This window comes from Amphiura filiformis, chromosome 11 (assembly GCF_039555335.1).
Source record: "Amphiura filiformis chromosome 11, Afil_fr2py, whole genome shotgun sequence".
NCBI classification, from domain to species: domain Eukaryota; kingdom Metazoa; phylum Echinodermata; class Ophiuroidea; order Amphilepidida; family Amphiuridae; genus Amphiura; species Amphiura filiformis.
This window is the reverse complement of record NC_092638.1, coordinates 41,650,874-41,660,876: the sequence shown is the minus strand read 5'-3', so window position 1 is coordinate 41,660,876 and position 10,003 is coordinate 41,650,874.

Below are 10,003 nucleotides of genomic sequence, written 5' to 3'. Positions count from 1 at the left end.
CTTGTCAAGTTGTCACGATAAATGACGACATAATTGACGACATAATTGCGAGTTGTCACGATAATTGACATGATAATTTCGACTTGTCAAGTTGTCACGATAAATGACGACATAATTGACGACATAATTGCGAGTTGTCATGATAAATGATGACATAATTGACGACATAATTGCGAGTTGTCACGATAATTGACATGATAATTTCGAGTTGTCGAGTTGTCACGATAAATGACGACATAATTGACGACATAATTGCGAGTTGTCACGATAATTGACATGATAATTTCGACGTTGTCGAGTTGTCATGATAAATGACGACATAATTGACGACATAATTGCAAGTTGTCACGATAAATGATGACATAATTGACGACATAATTGCGAGTTGTCACGATAATTGACATGATAATTTCGAGTTGTCAAGTTGTCACGATAAATGACGACATAATTGACGACATAATTGCGAGTTGTCACGATAAATGATGACATAATTGACGACATAATTGCGAGTTGTCACGATAATTGACATGATAATTTCGAGTTGTCGAGTTGTCACGATACTTGATGATATAATTGCGAGTTGTATGACGAGTTGTCATGATAATTGACGACATAAAGTCATGATAATTTTGTGTTGTCACGATAATTGACATGATAATTTCGAGTTGTCGAGTTGTCACGATACTTGACGATATAATTGCGAGTTGTATGACGAGTTGTCATGATAATTGACGACATAAAGTCATGATAATTTCGTGTTGTCACGATAATTGACATGATAATTTCGAGTTGTCGAGTTGTCACGATACTTGACGATATAATTGCGAGTTGTATGACGAGTTGTCATGATAATTGACGACATAAAGTCATGATAATGTCGTGTTGTCACGATAATTGACATGATAATTTCGAGTTGTCGAGTTGTCACGATACTTGACGATATAATTGCGAGTTGTATGACGTGTTGTCATGATAATTGTCATGATAATTGCGAGTTGTATGACGTGTTGTCATGATACTTGACGACATAAAGTCATGATAATTGACGACATACGCATGATTTATACTACATCGCGAGCGATTTGTATGACCAATGAGGTGGCGCGTTCTTCCCAACGCAACAAAAGGCACTATATCCCATTGGTAACAAGCTAAACACAAATCGCTTTTGCTCAGCGTAGATAAGTATAAGATTTAGATGTATTCAGTGCTATGTTTAGACGACGAACAACGACGAGCTGGAGCTGGTCCATACATTCGATCAGGCTACGGTTTTATGAAATTGCACAATTTAATATTCAAAATATGCTATTGTTTTCAAACTGCTTGAATGAAAACTGCAATCAGAAGAAATATTGATAGCAAATGATAAGTTGAATGTATGCAGTTTGTAAAACAGCGCGACATAAGTAGGTCTACGTGTACGTAGAAGTGCCTTGCCCTTGGTGTATGCACTGAGAATTCGACAGGTCAGACGCCATGATTAATCAACATGATGATATGCCACCATGGTAAGTTGTTGATATTTACGTCGCATTACACATGTACATGGCCTTCTATTATATTGAAATGACATTTTATTTTAAGATAAAATGTAGGCCCTAAGTCAGTGTTCTTTGCATGTACGTACGCTCAAGTTCAACATACATTACAGACAGTGTGAACAGAACGAATTCCCAGGGCCAGGCTATACCGTAGTATAGAGTCTATAGACCTAAGGCTGTACTACTACACCATTCAGCAAATTACTACAGCGGTGTTTGTCTGCTCTGTCTGATTATCGCGTAAAAAGACCTAGGTCATGCGTTTCTACACAGCTTGACCAGCAAATGCCGATGTGATGATGACGTGATTCAATAAAGCCAATCAGAACCACACATCCGTATGTACGCCATAAACTCGGGCATAAACTGCGCCAAATTGGCAGACTGCTGAAGTTCTATGGTGAAAACCCGGGGGGGGGGGGCACTCAACACAAATGACCATACGGATATGCTCCCCCGGAAAGACCCCCGTTTTGGGGTTTCGCAGCTCCGAAAGACCCCCTATATTTGACCAAAATACAGCTCCGAAAGACCCTTGATTTTGATAATTTCAGCTCTAAAAGAACCAAAAATTGCTCATTCCTCATATTTCTTGTTTTTTCAGGCGATTTTCAACCAAAAAGCCAAGAAAGACCCTTGATTTTGACTTTTCGCATCTCCAAAAGACCCCATTTTACTTGTTCACAGCCCGGTTCGCAGCTCCGAAAGACCCCTTTTACCGGTACGCCGTCAGCTCCCAAAGACCCACCACCTCAAAATTCCGGGGGAGCTTACTCACCAAAAGTTTTTGATGTGCCCCCCCCCCCCCCCAGGGTGAAAACTATAGATATGATCGATATATGTAGGCCTGTAGTCCGGGGGGGGGGGGCTGGCACTTAACACAAATGACCATACGGGTATGCTCCCCCGGAAAGACCCTCCATTTTGGATTTTGCACCTCCAAAAGACAGGCCTATAATATTTGACCAAAATAGAGATCTGAAAGACCCTTGATTTTGACATTTCAGCTCTAAAAAGACTGGATTTTCGGGCGATTTTCAACCAAAAAGCCAAGAAAGACCCTTGATTTTGACTGTTCGCAGCGCCAAAAAGGCCACATTTTACTTGTTCGCAGCCCGGTTCGCAGCTCCAAAAGACCCCCTTTTACCAGTACGCCGTCAGCTCCCAAAGACCCACCGCCTCAAAATTCCGGGGGAACATACCCACCAAAATTTTTGATGTGCCCCCCCCCACGCCGGGTATAGTCCATTTAGCAAGCTGGAGGCAGCAGTGTCTACATGTGTAGTGTACACAGTACACGCACAATTAAAGGCGATGTATTTCTACGGCACGTTCACTTCGCGAAGCGCATGCTACAGATGCGTACCTTTGACGCATATATCACACGCGGACGCTACTGTCTTGAGGAAATCAAATGGACTTTATTAATATTATAATATGCACAACACGATGCACTCAACTGAAGTCGTACTGATATTAATAAGGGACCGTTCACAAACACTTGTTGGGGGTCTGATGCAAAAAGGGGTCCTCAACAGTTTTGAACCTCCTAAGTGGGGGTGGCTGAAAATAATGACCACAAATTTTCCTGGGAAAATTGAGTTTATACTTTACTATGGGGTTGACCCATAATTTGCATGTCAAAAAGTGGGGGGCCTTGAAATTGTTGAGGTCTGAAAAGGGAGGGCCCAAAAAATTTTTCGGGATAAAATTTTTTTGCATTAGGCCCCCCTCTAACAAGTGTTTGTGAACGGTCCCTAATGCGCTCCACTTGCCAAAAGTCATGTGTTACAGTGTGGCAGTGTGTGAGCAGGAATGTTCACTCAGCATTTGTGCACCTTAATGTGCTTGTAAAATACACTTTCTGGCAGAGAGGAACGGCACTTGTTTACATTTTTTACACACAGCGTAATCACAGAAGTGGGGTTGTGATTGGTATTCAATCATCTGATATTTCATAAAACAGACCAGTAAGGTGATTGGCCGATTACGTGTCAAAGAAACAATCAGTGGAGACCAATTTTTTGTCAAAGGGCACCTGAAAGGACCCATTTAAAATTTGAGTGCATTTTGGGTGTTTTTATGGAAATTCGGTATAGTCTGCGTGGCAAATCCCTGTAGAAAATTGTTCAAAGAACCCCCGGGGAGTGCTGTACTTCTCTGGAAGCTAGTGTAAATAGCCAAATTTCCTCATAGACATTTTGTATTTGATACTGATACTGGGCAAGAGAGGAACCATTGGGAAATCCATACACCCCATATATGGAAGACATATGACCTTAATCTACCACACAGGGAATGTGAATTTCAAATGGAGTTACCTGAATGGGTGACTCCATTTGATATATCTACACCCCTGTGTGCGAGATTGAGGTCAGACCTCCATCTAGGGGGGTGTATGGATTTTAACTGAATAGCCCACTGGCTGCAGGACCGTGGCAGTCAAAATTCACACATCAGCATAATAGGCTATATGTAATCACATTGAATGCACAGTACACTGTGGAGTAACTGCAATTTCGATTTAAATTTGCTGCTTTTTTTTTTTTTTTTTGAAAATATGGGCAATTTTGAACATTTCAATTTTTCACCCACCCCTCAACAATTTTATTTTCACAAGTTGCACTTACAGCTACCTACTTGCACTGGATTGTACTTAGGTCTAAAATTCATAAATCAAATGTGTACATTTCAACATAGTCCTATGCATAAATCAAAATGTGCGAATTTCAACTTTACTGGATGATACATTTTGAATCATAAAAGCATTCAAATTTCATCATTCTTTTTTACCACAGGTTCTTACAGAGCCCCAGAAGTGACATGGAAAGAAAAAATAATCCCAGGAAACTCAGGGCCTTGACTTACATGTACATGTACGGTAATAACTTTAGGCCTCGATTTAGTAACATAGGGCCCTGACTTAGTTACACAGGCCCTGGCTTAGTAATTTGGGGCACCGACTTAGTAACTCAATGCCCAAATTTAGTAACACAGGTCCCAACTTAGTAACTCTTGGCCCCTAATTACTTAGTCGGGAGCCCGTGCTACTCTATTAAGTCAGGGGCCTGTGCTACTCTACTAAATTGGGGCCCAAGTTACTATCTCGGGCCCGAGGTACTAAGTCAGGGCCCAAACTACTAAGTCAGGACCGAAGTATATTTCTTTCTTTCCATGCACTTTGTGGGCTCTGTAGGTTGTTCAATTTAATCTTGGTAAGAAAAATGTATTAAATTTAAATATTTTTAATTGATATTTTGGTTTATTTTACAGATGAAATTTGAACTTGTACTGGAACTGGAAGGAACCACCTGCAGCAACAAGCTAAAAGCAAGATAAAGATCGAGATGATGATAGTGATGACGATGTGTAAATCAAGTTTGAATTTGAGGGAAAAGCAATTGATAGAAAAAGGCAACTTGTCAACAACATGGCAAGTAGGGCCTACATGTGGGCCTACCTTATACCTATCAATTAGGTTTGGAACACTAGTAGACAATAGACATCACCTGCAGAATTTGATCTTTTATCCCGGCTGGGATTCTTGAAACATTTTGTACAGGGATGTGCCACTGCCAGTGCCACAGACTTGGATGCTGACTTTCTCTATAGTCTACTTTTTTTAGCAACCTAATTTGTCACAAAAAGCACCCAAATTTGCCCAAATTAGGTGTTTTTAAGACATTTTAGCCTAAATGCGCCCAATTGTGCACATTTGTCTCCATTAAAAAACTACCGTGGTACATCCATGTATACCTTCAATCAGGAAGAACCCCCCCGTCCCACAGATATTACCACAAAATAAAGTCAACAAATACTCCACACCTGTGCCACACCCTTACCCTTATTAACTATATACATGTATGTACCTATTACAAACTCTAATTATACCCTCTATTATAGCTCTAGCAGAGATGTAAGTGTTATTGGTCAGGTATGATGTGCCTATTATGAAGAGTGTACACCATAGGCGTAGATCCCGGTGGATGTGGGTATTTGCCAGTGGGGATGGTACATACAATCATCCCCCCCCCCAATGTTTACGGCTGGTGTATGTGGGTTTCTGACCAAATTAACCTCATTTGTGGCCATTTTAGGCCCGAAAGTGCAAATATTGGGCGCTTTGCGCAAATTTATTCCACTTTTGCACCATATTTCAACAGTTTAGCTTCAAAATGGCAAATTTTTTCATACACATTTGTAACATACACTTATTCTGTTGCTAAAAGTGCTGGATTCACTATACTTCAAGAAATGTTTTCAAACCCCATCCCCCAATGTCAAAAAAGAAATCTACGCCACTGGTGTACACTGTTAATGGTAAATCAGCACGGTATTGGGCAATTTAATGAAAATGTGCTCAGAATTGTAGATTGTGAAAATGAAATCAAAATTTATAGTAATTGGAAATTAAGAACACACTTTTAAAGAAATAGGTTTTAAACTAGTACCAATGCTTTTCACCTTTGTATAGTGGTCAAAAAATTAATATGGTTTAATTTTTTTAAATCTTTTTTTGTTCCTTTAGTCCTTGAAATTAAAGGAGGATGGTATGATCAACAGCATCATCTCCACTTTTCTCCATCAAAATGGAGATTTATTTATCAGTAGCATCAGTGGAAAGTCCATATTTTTCTTACTGACCCTGTCAAATATTAGTCAAGAAAAATAATAAATTTTGTTTAGAATTTATATTTCCTAAATTGGCTAGTAATAGGTTTGTCTACCTTTGCTGAATTTAAGAATGTGAAATGTACTTGGCATATTCCATTTGTGAGTGGTCCAATAATTTGGGACATGCATTTTTGTGGGTCTTTTGGGCCTGATTTCATAAATTGTCTTTACTGTTTAAACTATATTTATTTTAGATGCTTATTTTCAAACTCTTTACATTTTGAAACTTTTAACACAAAAAATAACTACACACATATGCAAAATATTGTGAATATTGCTATATTTAATTTAAAAAGCAGTTTTAAGTCAATTTTATTATTTCAGGTGACCAGGCCACTTTCTCATCTAGATACCCAAATAAATCATGAATCAGTTGTTTCAACTGAATTTTATTCTAATTTTCTCAAATTCTGAAAGAACTTGACCAAATTTTATAAAGTACGGTAACTGTTACAAACCCTGCTCCAGCAATACAGTGAGCTTTAATTTGGAAATATATACATTTGTTAAATATTTTAAATATTTTCACAATGTAAATATTTTTGGGGACACCAAAGCACTTCAACAATTTTCAAACCAATGCATTTTTTAATTCTTCACATTTTTGTAATCAATTTTATTTCCCTTCAAATCATGCAAAGCCCAAACATTTAACAAACAAATAACAATAAAACAACCAATTTTATAGAAAATATAATTATTCAATTGAAATTTCACATGGTAAATGAAAATGGGGACACCAAAGTTGACAGGTGAAACCTATTTTTGATGAAGTCAGTATGAAGGAACATACAATTTGAATGTAAGAAGTAAGTTTATTATGGAAGATCTATCTTTAGTACACATGAAAATTGAGGCAAAAAACAAGTACATAATGAAAATGTTGGAGGAATGAGCATTTATAAACGCATATTTTATATGTCTTAAAAAGCGCCTGAAAATGATGATTTTTTACTCATTTTTGTGCAAAATTCATAATATTGCAAGGTCATGAACCAAATTTCAGGTACTAGTATTTTAATTTGTTTATAGAAATGTTAGTAAGAGATTTAAAGTTTATAATATTGCAAGGTCATGAACCAAATTTCAGGTACTAGTATTTTAATTTGTTTATAGAAATGTTAGTAAGAGGTTTAAAGTTTATTATAGAAAATTACTAAAATGGCACATGAACGCACACACTGCTGTAATTTGCCATTGGACCCCTCAAAAATGATGCCACATGTGCAATTCTTTGAATGTTGCCATTTCCTGCTTTAGCTGGCTGCTTTATTATAATTCTTGTAATTTGAAAGACAAAAAAACCCACATATTCAGCAGGGGCGTAGCAATACAATCCATAGCAAATCCATGGGCCCTGGGGGGTTCAGGGGCCCAAGCAAATGTGAAAATGTAATAAGGGCTGATAAAGGAGATGTTTAGTGTCCATGGGCCCGCGGCTCTGCTCCTGATATTCAGAATACTACACTGCCAGTAAAATTTGTAAAAAAATTAATGTATTACTAGGTTGGTGTTACTGTTACATACAACTTATTGTATTTTTTGTTTGAATCATATGCTGACCACATGTTGGAATACACTGTGTGTGTTTTGACACCCTGTCATGTGTTAGAAAAATAAAATGACAATGAATAAAAATACAAATTTACATATAATCTATGTGTTTGTTTTTGTGATGACTGGTGCATCATGTCATCAGCCATGTGTTAGAAAAAATAAAGTGGTAATGAATAAGAATTAAAATGTATCTATGTTTGTTTTCATGGTGACTGGTGTAAGGACTGATCAAAATTAATGGGTGAGCTTTTTTAATTGAAAGGGGTGAGCGAACATGTTTTTGAGCTAAAAACAATTGAATTAATAAATTGCCTCCAAAATTTGATTGGTTCCTTTTGTGATGTTTTTTATCTTTCACATTCACCCAGCCCTTGCACTAACAATGGGTGTAAAATTTGCGCAAAAATAGTTTGGTTTTCAGTGAAAGTTTTGTTCAAGTTCTGATGAGGGGAGGGGCAAGTTGTTGGAAAAAATGTCCAAATCTATGAATGCCTGCTGAATTCCAATAGACTTATCAATTTTTATAAGACTCATCCACAATGATATACCGACTTGGGTATGGGGTGTGTGGACCCTGAGTGATATCATGCATCAGTATAGCTGCTAAGCTGAATCATTGTGCACTTTGCGATAAAAGCATGAGAGTGTCCACACATGGAAGTACATGGCCCAAAGTTTATTTTAAGATGTAGAGCCATTTCAGATTTGGCACCTAGTGACTTCTAGAGGTCACATAGGGGTAAAAATATGAAAATGCTCCAATTTTGCCAACAGATCACCAAATTATTCGCCTGATCAAATTTTTGAGTAAAGGTAAAATTTCAACTTGCTCCGATTTTGACAGAAATGGCAAATTGTCCATTTAGCTGACATGAATCATAAAAATAATAGTTTTGCATATCGTACTGTGTTAACCTACTGAGATAGAGGTTAAAAATGTCAAATGCCATTGCCAAGGGCCCTGTTGATCGTTGAATTCCATTGCAAATAACAAGTAAATAGTACATTTTAGATGGTAAGTACTATACTGTTTAGTACTTACCATCTAAAATGAACTGAAATGGCTCGACATCTTAAAATAAACTTTGGACCATGTACTTCATGTGTGGAAACTCCCATGCTTTTAGTGCACAATTGTACCAAATTTGGGAGCTTAGCAGTTAAACTATATGGACACATGTGATAATAATTAATAAATGCGCAGGCCCATTTCATACTGAATTTATTACGCATTTCCCCCAATCTTGGCCTTTGCTTTCCGTGCCACCCAGTCAAATGATAAAATTCGAACTTTTTAGGCCCAACTGAGATTTAGGGGTGCTGAAGTTTGGTTTCGTGGGGTGTGCTGGAGAATTTGAAAGCGACCCCATATATATGCCAATTTTTAAAAGAAAAACGTTTTGGCTAAACTTAACGCAAATTGTCTTATTTTTACAACTCAGTGTCCCAAAATATGTGGAAAAATTTCAAACATTTTGGCTACTGTCATTTTTTGGCTATTGGGCTATTTTCCTAAAAAAATGAGAAAATCTTGAACTAAAAAGACTCATCCAAATAATACCGAAATTGGCTTTGAAAAAAGGGGTCCTTGATATACTTAAAGGCCTAAAATGCTACCCAAGGTTAGTAACATTAAGAAAACTTGATGCAAAACATTCTAACATAACGTTGTTAAGTGATTAAACTATTTTGCAATTTATATTTTCAATTATTTTAACCAAATTTTTCAAATGTTGTTGTAGTAGGGTACAGAATGGAGGTCCCGTTCTCGGTGTGAGTACAAGACGTTTTGAAGGTGTTTTTTAAATAGATTTTAGGACACTGAATAAAATGGGAGGGTCTGTACCATCTAAAAGTGTGGGGAACTCTCGGTAGAGGGCGTTTTTCAAAATGGCCGCCAAACTCCCTTAAAATCACCATAACTTGGTCAGAGAAGCACCCAACAGAACAATTCTGATGTCTATACCCATGTTTTCAGGGTCAAGGAATCCAATAGAGTCATTTACATCAGCCTAGGACCTATCATTCCAAGATGGCTGCCAAAATTTCAAAATGGCCGCCAGTGAACATTAAGGGGCGCAACACTAAATAAGCGTCCCATAGGATAACGTGTGATTTTGGCCTACTTCGAGCGCCATTCCTGGCGTCCCTGCAATACTTGGCAAAATAAATTTGGTATATCAAATTAAAGCTCTGTTTCTGTAGATTCCAAAACTTTTGTCGGCATT